Source organism: Trachemys scripta, chromosome 3 (assembly GCF_013100865.1).
Source record: "Trachemys scripta elegans isolate TJP31775 chromosome 3, CAS_Tse_1.0, whole genome shotgun sequence".
Lineage (NCBI taxonomy): Eukaryota > Metazoa > Chordata > Testudines > Emydidae > Trachemys > Trachemys scripta.
Window position 1 is genome coordinate 201,150,008 of NC_048300.1, and position 8,036 is coordinate 201,158,043.

The window sequence follows — 8,036 nt, forward strand, 5'->3', positions numbered from 1 at the left end:
TGAGTCCCACATTGCTACAGGTATGAAAAAAATACCTCCCTGAATGACAAAAGTTGTAATGATGAAAAGCACAGGTGTGGCCAGCACTTCGTCGGCAGGCGCTGCACTCCCACGACAAAGCTACCGCCCCTCGTTGGAGATGGCTTTATTTTGTCACGGGGAGAGTGCTTGCCCCCCACCCTCAAATTGCTACTAACTTCAATGGAATCTGGGGAGACACAACAGATGTTGTAGGTTAACCCTATAAACAAGTTTTCATAAACTTTACAGCACCTAGTGCACTACTGGTGCTATAGAACAAAACAACCTCCTGCCCCCCATATCTGAGCATTGTCCTTGTTGGGCCAAGTCCCTCCTGGGTAACTGCACAGGAGATTTGGACACAACTAACTTCGGAAATCTCTCCCTGGTGGTTATGTGTAAAGTTATTCAATCTGCACATTTTCCCTGGTCTGGGGCAGAGAAATGGACAGAACTCGTGCCCTCATGATTGGCACCTTGCCCTGCCCCCGCTCCAGTACGTGCTTTGGATCAAGGCCTTTGCAGAAGGAGAATTCTGCTCTAAAAGCAGGTGACTGTCTAGCTCTGAAGCACAGTGTGAATTAGCCAAAATAGACAAAAACAGTTTATCTTAGTGAGCAACCCGTAAAATTACAATTAGGAACTAAAAGTCCACATCAAAATTCGGACTCTTAAATAAAGGGAAATACCGTACAATTGGGATAGACATCATTAAGGAATTGGGACTAATAATTGACATAAAGTGTAAAGTATTATGGAAAAAGGTAGGGTTTTGTGAAAAATGTCAAAATTGTTGTTTGTGGGAAAGCATTGTTATTATAAAAAAGAGAAATTATATTGTTACAAAATTTTCAAATAAGTAATTGTGTTCTGTTAAAATCTATTTTTGTTCCATTACAATAAAATATTTTGTTACATATAGTAACATTTGTTGGTTTTATTGTAATAGAAAATGAAACTCCCAACCACAAAGGGAGGAAAGAATGTCTGGACTTCATTTTACAGCAAACAAACAATCCAAAGGACAGCAGACGAAGTCTTCACACAACTCACAGCCAACTTGTGGAACTCATTACTGGGGATGTTGTGACGGCCAAAAATGTAACTCGATGCAAAAACCAATGAGATAAGTTCCACAGGATACTTCCATCAATGACTATTAGCCAAGATTGTCACGGATGCCACCCCTTGCTCCGGGGGTCTCTTAGCCTCCAACTGCCAGAAATTGGGACTGGACGACAGGATGTGTCATGCAATGTGTAGTAAATGCAATGTGATGACGTGTAAATGTATAGAAAGGAAGAAGTTGTGTGTGTAACTTGGGATGTGTGGTACTCCCTGTACCCATCCCCTATGCTTCAATCGGAACAACCCGGCCTAGCTTCGCCATCTGTCAACTAAAGGAACCAGAGTGACGAGCCTGGCATTGAACTGAGTTCTTGGGGAACCGAGTGGAAGAGGTTTCAGGGGAACCCCAACAGTGCTGTGCTTTGGAACTATTTCAGCCTCTGGCTAGAATTGTCCCTCTGCTTCTGTTGACCTAAGGGGACTGTCTGCCACTTCTTTACTCAAACAGCTTCTGCATTATCATTAGCTACCGTTCCTGGCCAGATGGATCACTTTAGTGCAATGGAAGATCGGACTGTAGTCAGTGGATGAAATTCACCTCGGTGTAGAGGGCTAGTACCAGGCCCTCTTAAATCCCACATAAGCCCCTTGAAACATGTGAAAGATTTTGTGAAGCTACAGGCTGAAGGCACCATCCGAGTGTTCCGTGTTTATTATCTGACCCTTCCACCTTTTGAGGTTTGTCCACAACTATCTACACTAAAGTTAGCAGCTTTCTAATGAAGGGTGTCCTGAAGGGTCCAGCTCATCCCTCTGTCTCTCCCCAAGTTCTGAGGGTGCTTCCCCTCATGACTCACCTGATATGGGGCTTTGAGAGTCTCCTCTTTCTCTCCAGCCACGGGAAACTCCCATACGTGGCTCTTCCCCTTGCTCCATCTGCAAGATGATCTCCAGTTGGACACCAGGACACCCTGTGTAGGGGACAGAGAATCGTGGTCTGGCCTGTGAGATGGGCTCAGGACAAAAAATTTTCCTGCAGCAGTTTCTGGATGCTGATGAACAGCATCCAAAACCTGGGGGTGTTAGCTGTACTGGGCATCAATAAAACTCAGCGTTAAGGCTGAAACTCCAAATTGTTTTCCATTTCTCTCAGTCTAAACACTTGACTGCAGCACAGCACAGGCAGGCGCTCTGCAAGCTTCCCAGACACAACAAGGATTTATTGATAGAGAACAATCCACAACTGGTGGAATCCTAGCCACACACATCATCTTGTGTCACTCCTGTCACACCCACAGTCCAGCCAGTGGTGCGGCCTCAACTGCCTATTTGTCTGTTTCTCCCACAGCCAAGCCTGTGGCTTCTCCCCCCCTGCCCCATGCATGGAATACACACCTTGAATGGCTCCATAAAGCCAGTACCCTCGCCTCCTTCCATTCCCCCGTCAAGTCCTTCGGGAGGTCAGCCAGCGACCCTTGGAGCAGTCAGGAGTAGCTCAGTCTTGGCCAGTCAGCAATAGCCGATACTTGTTCATAATTCAGAACCATCACCCACGAAAGCTTATGCTCCAATACGTCTGTTAGTCATAAAGGTGCCACAGGATTCTCTGTTGCTTTTTCCAGAGAAAAGGGGAGCTTCTCCTACCCCAGAGCCTCCACCCATGTGTACGAGTGTGTGCACAACAACACAGGGAGGAACTGAAACCACTGCTGGGCAGGGATGTGTAGATGTGGATGTCATAGATGCGCCTACCTAGGAAGAATCCAGTTGAGAGAGGAAAATCTCCCCTTTGGAAGTGGTCCAGGGAAGGATGGGTGAGAGTGAGAGACACACACTGAGGGATTCTGGGTCTGGTCCCACACCACTGGGGCAGCTCCGAGGCCTGGTCTGCACTGAGCAATTGACTGTTTGCTGGCTCCAGGTGTCAGCTGGGAGCTCAGGCCCCGCTCCACTTGTGACCGGAGTTCTAGTGGGGAGCCAGCTGTGGTCACTCAATTAGGGTGAACTGCAAAGAAAGGGGTAGACAGTCCCCAAAAAGCTGGTGGATATTCCAATACTTAGATTCACAAAACCAGCACAAAACAGTTTCTGTGTTACCTTAAACAATGAGGAGTCCTTGTGGCACCTTAGAGACTAACACCTTGATTTGGCACACGCTTTCGTGGGCTTTAGCTCATCACCACTATCTAGGTGAAAGGTCCCAAACACGTGTATGTAAACTTTGTCTTAGCTCAACAAACAGGATGTGGCCTGCAGGTCCCTTGTGTTACAGCCAAAATATACTCTAATATAGACCTATCAACCTATTATCATAAAACAAAGAAGCACACCCATAAGGAAATAAGAAACTTATAAGTAAAGATATATAGGCAAACAAGTAGGCTAGCCTTAAATGTATCTCGTATACCTTTTATGTACATCAGTTCATTGCCAGGACTCTTCTGTGACTGAATTATTTATTAGTGGTCAGAACTTCCCCATAAACTTTTATTTTCAGCTTCAGTTTATCTGTTCAAAGTTCATAGGTCTCAAGACTTATGCTAACTTGCGGAAGGTCATGTCTTGCAGGATACAGGCCTGTAGGTTTCTTGTATTACTGCTGAATATAAGGCAAATCAGAATATAATGCAAATTAGTAATTATAATAAAGGCAAGCTAGACCACTGGGCTACAACCCCCCTGAGCGACATAAGTTACACCGACATAGTGGCCGTGTGTACAAGCCCACAGCTCTGCAATGTTCACCTGAAGATTCTTTATGTCCTTCTGCTGCCCGGGCACCACACTGCCTGGTTGGCCCTTTCCCGGCATTTCGTTAATCCTCGATGTCCTTCCTGGAGGAGGTTTAGGATTTCTCCTCTCATTTTGCGGCTGCTGAGGTTTGTTTCAATAAAGTCTCTGACACACAATGCCACCTAGTGACTGAACAGTACCATACAGTGTCGCATCCCATCCCACACCCAGAGCCAGCCTTCCGAAGGGGCGGTTGCGCTCCAAGTCATTAGGCGCTGGCTGATCTTTGCTAGGGGCTGCCTCTGCCACCTGCAGACAAATGTAGGCACATAACAGCCATCTTGACTAAGGGCAAGAAATGTCTTCAGTCCCACAAAGTCATGGAGACAGTGGCCATTGGGAATGAGGGGAGAAATTCTTTGTTTAAAGAAACCCCGTCTCCTGCCCCACTCACATGGTTACCAGCTCCCCTTCCCATCTGGTTCATTTTCACAGGCTCCTTCTGCCCCTGCTGTTCCCCTGCATCCCCCTCAGTGTTCACCCCTCTCCCCCCAAATCGACTGTAACCCCTTTCAGTTTTCTCCTGCACCTCACAACCCTCTGCAGCCTCCCTTCGCCCCTATGTCTTTACCCCCACACTTTGCTGAGGACTTGCCTACCCACAGAGCCCAGGGGTGGCCATCTTCCCAGAGGCTGGGCTGGCTTCAGGTCCATAGGAAAGAGTAGGAGATGGTGGCCATTTCACTCGGGTCAGCCTCACTTTGTGTCCGTTTCATATTCCCCAAACAAATGCACCGTGCCCTGTTGGGAATGAGATTGGGAAGGAGCTGAGAAGTTTGGCTGGAAGGGGGCAGCGTCCCTTTAGCTGCGTGCTCTTGGCTACATGGGATGCTGGGGCCTGTGGCACCTCATTTCAAAGGATTGTGGCACACGGAGATCACGAAGGGCGAACTGTGGCACGTGGCTGCAGAAATGTTCCCGGGCAAAGTCAGCCCGGAGCTCGGAAACGAATGAGAACCCAAAGGGCAGCGAGAAGCAGTTCTCCCCTGGGCTGCTGCTGCGTACTGGATGTGGCGGAGAAGAAGAACCAAAAGAGCGAGTGGGGGACACAGCTGCTGAGACGCGGGCGGGCAGGACACGCGGCAGACAGAAATCCCCCTTTCCTGCTCCGGCGGCGAGGCCTTTGCCCTTAGACGCAGTCTTCGTTTTGTTTAATAATCGGATTATTAATGCCCCTCAAACCTCACGGGTTGGTTGATTTCTGCCAGCCCCGTCTCGTCACCAGCTGCTGGAGCGGGAGCTGGCTGACAGCCTCCGCCCAGGGGAGTGAGGCACCTCGGTTCTCCCGAAAACCTCACTCCGTGACAAGCTGCAGCTTTCGGTGCCTGAACGCCCCTAACCCCCTGGCCCGGGGTTGCTGATCAGCAGTGGGGGGGGGGGGGTGTTTTATTTATTCAATGGTCTATTTAGGGTTCCCTCTTCGGGTTAATGAGAGGAGATCACACCCACCCCAACTCCAAGCTGGGACCCAGCTGGTCCCCCCAACAGGGACACATGGGAAATGCGAGGTGGGGCCTGAGGAATTAATACAGTGGGTCCCACTTCATTCTGCCCCCCAGACAGGGGCGGCTCTAGGCACCAGCAAAGCGAGCACGTGCTTGGGGCAGCCCATTTGCAGGGGCGGCAGGGATCCAGCCTGGGAGCTGTGAACCAACGGGGGGCCCTGGGAGCTGTAGTTCCTTGGTGAGCTCCCTGCCTATAGAGCCAGCCCTGGAGCAGGGAAAGAACTACATTTCCCAGCATTCCCTTGGCCACTACCAACAGGAAAGGGGGGGGGAGTGAGGGAGCTGAGACCTCATGCTGCAGGGAATGGAGAGCTGCCCTGGGAAGGGCCGGGAGACCATATGTTAACATTCAAAAAATAGGACACTCCACGGGGAGGGAGGGTAGCCCCACCCTGCCCCCATCCACTCCCTCCGACTGCCCCCCACAGAAACCCCAACCCATCCAACCCCCCTGCTCCCTGTCCCCTGATCACCCCCTCCCGGGACCCCTGCCCCAACTGCCCCCCAGGATCCCACCCCCTATCTAAGCGCCGCTGCTCCTTGTCCCCTGATTGCCCCCTCCTGGGACCCCTGCCCCTAACTGCCCCTTGGGACCCCATCTAAGCCTCCCTTCTCCTTGTCCCAAACTGCCCCCTCCTGAGACCCCCCCAACTTCCCCCTTAGGACCCCACCCCCTACCTGTCCCCTGACAAACCCCCGGGACTCCCATGCCTATCCAACTGCTGCCTGTCCCCTGACTGTCCCCCCAACCCCTGACCCATCTAACCCCCCCTTCTCCCCGCCCCCGCCAGCCCCCTCGAACCTCCGCCCCATCCAACCCCCCAGCCCCCATACCGTGCCACTCAGACCAGCGTGTCTGGCTCCGCGCAGCACCAGACACACTGCTGCATACATGCTGCCGTGCTCCCCCGCAGAGCCACTGCCCCCTCCCCCCAACCCCCCCGCACCTGCCTTCCAGATTTGAACACTGCAAAATTCAGGAGGGCTCAAACTCAGTTTGGGCAGCTGTTACTTCATTTCTCCCAAATCAAATATACTGATCCACTGTAACTTGCTGTAGAAAAAGTAGAATAAATTGAGCAAGAAATGCTTCCCAGCGGTTATTAGGACTGGAATTGCTATTTTCAACAGCCATTGCCTTTTTGTTTGTTTGTTTGTTTGTTTGTTTGTTTGTTTGTTTAAAAGGAAGACAGTGATACTGCATTGGCAAATTCCCCATAGAAAGAAAGAGAGGAACAAAAGAATAATAAAGGCACCTCAACTTTTCCTCATTTATGGAGGACCGTCTTATAATATGCATCCAGATATCCTCCAATCACACAAGCTGAAAATTGTTCCACTTTACTGCAGTTCTGTAACCATATGGGAACCAATCCTGTCTGTGTTCTGTGCACATCTAAAATTCCTGCTGAATGACCTGCCCTGGGAGCGAGTTACCAGTGACCCAGGGCTGCGGCGGAAGGAGGGTGCAGGTGGTGGGGGAGAGAGCCCAGGGCTGGGGCAGCAGGAGGTGTGTGTGGGGGACAATGGGGAGGGGATGAGGGAGCCCAGAGCTGGGGTGGCAGGGGGTGTGGGTGGGGGGAAAGAGCCCCAGGGCTGGGGCAGCAGGGAGGTGCGGCGAGGAGCCCAGGGCTGGAACGGGGGGCAGCCAAAATTTCTTTTGCTTGAGGCGGCAAAAAACCTAGAGCTGGCCCTGCCCACAGACTTGACAAAACAGGAACCAAAGGCGGATAACGAACTGGGGAGAAGGCTGCTTTCGAGGGGGCAGGTCACGTTCCCTGTAGGGCCTGGGCATGAGAAGACTATAGAGACATATAGCTGGGCAGTCACTGAGCACTCGGCAGGAGACGTCTGTGGGAGGAGCGTGTGTGAGACGGATGGGCGCTGAGTGGAGAGAATACAGCGAATAAATGCTCAGCTATGGTATCGCCAAACCCAAATGTCCAACAATCATGAGTCAGGGCACCCAAAATCACAAGATTGGCTTGAAAATCATGAGATATTCAAGCTAACAAATCTGTGGTTCTTTTCATTTGTCTTTAGGGGCCCCGCTTCCAGGCTTTTCTCTGCAGCCATGAGGGCTAGAAACTTACTTGTTAAGAAATGAAAGCTGAGGTTTTCGTGTACTCACTGGACTCCAGGAGCTGGGGCTTTCAGAACAAGCACCAAATATTGCTAGACTGGTGGTACAATCACAAGAACTGGCAGAGTGGATCCATGCAAATGTACCACAGCAGTCAGCGAGGGTGGAGCTGGCAGGTGACACCTTGCCCAGGTCCCTGGGGACCATTCTCAGTCTTCCCATAGGCCTCAGCACATCAAACTGGGAAGGTCTGAAAGCCAGCACCTACTCACCTAGCCTGTGCCCTGCCACAGGAATGGCTAGGCGCGTCTACACTGCATAACACACCTGCAAAAGCAAGTCTCACAGCCTGGCTCTTCAGACGCAGCGTGGCGGGGCTGGCACTACAGCGCTACAAAGAGCCCTGTAGACATTCCCGCTGCGGCTCTGAAGCCCGCAGGAGCAGGGGGGAGTTCAGAGCCTGAGTCTACCCAGCTCGCTCAGTGCAGCGGCACAAGCCCGAGTCTGCAGACCTGGGCTCTGAGATTCACAGCCGGGGGTTGGTTTTTTTTGCAGTGTAGACGGCA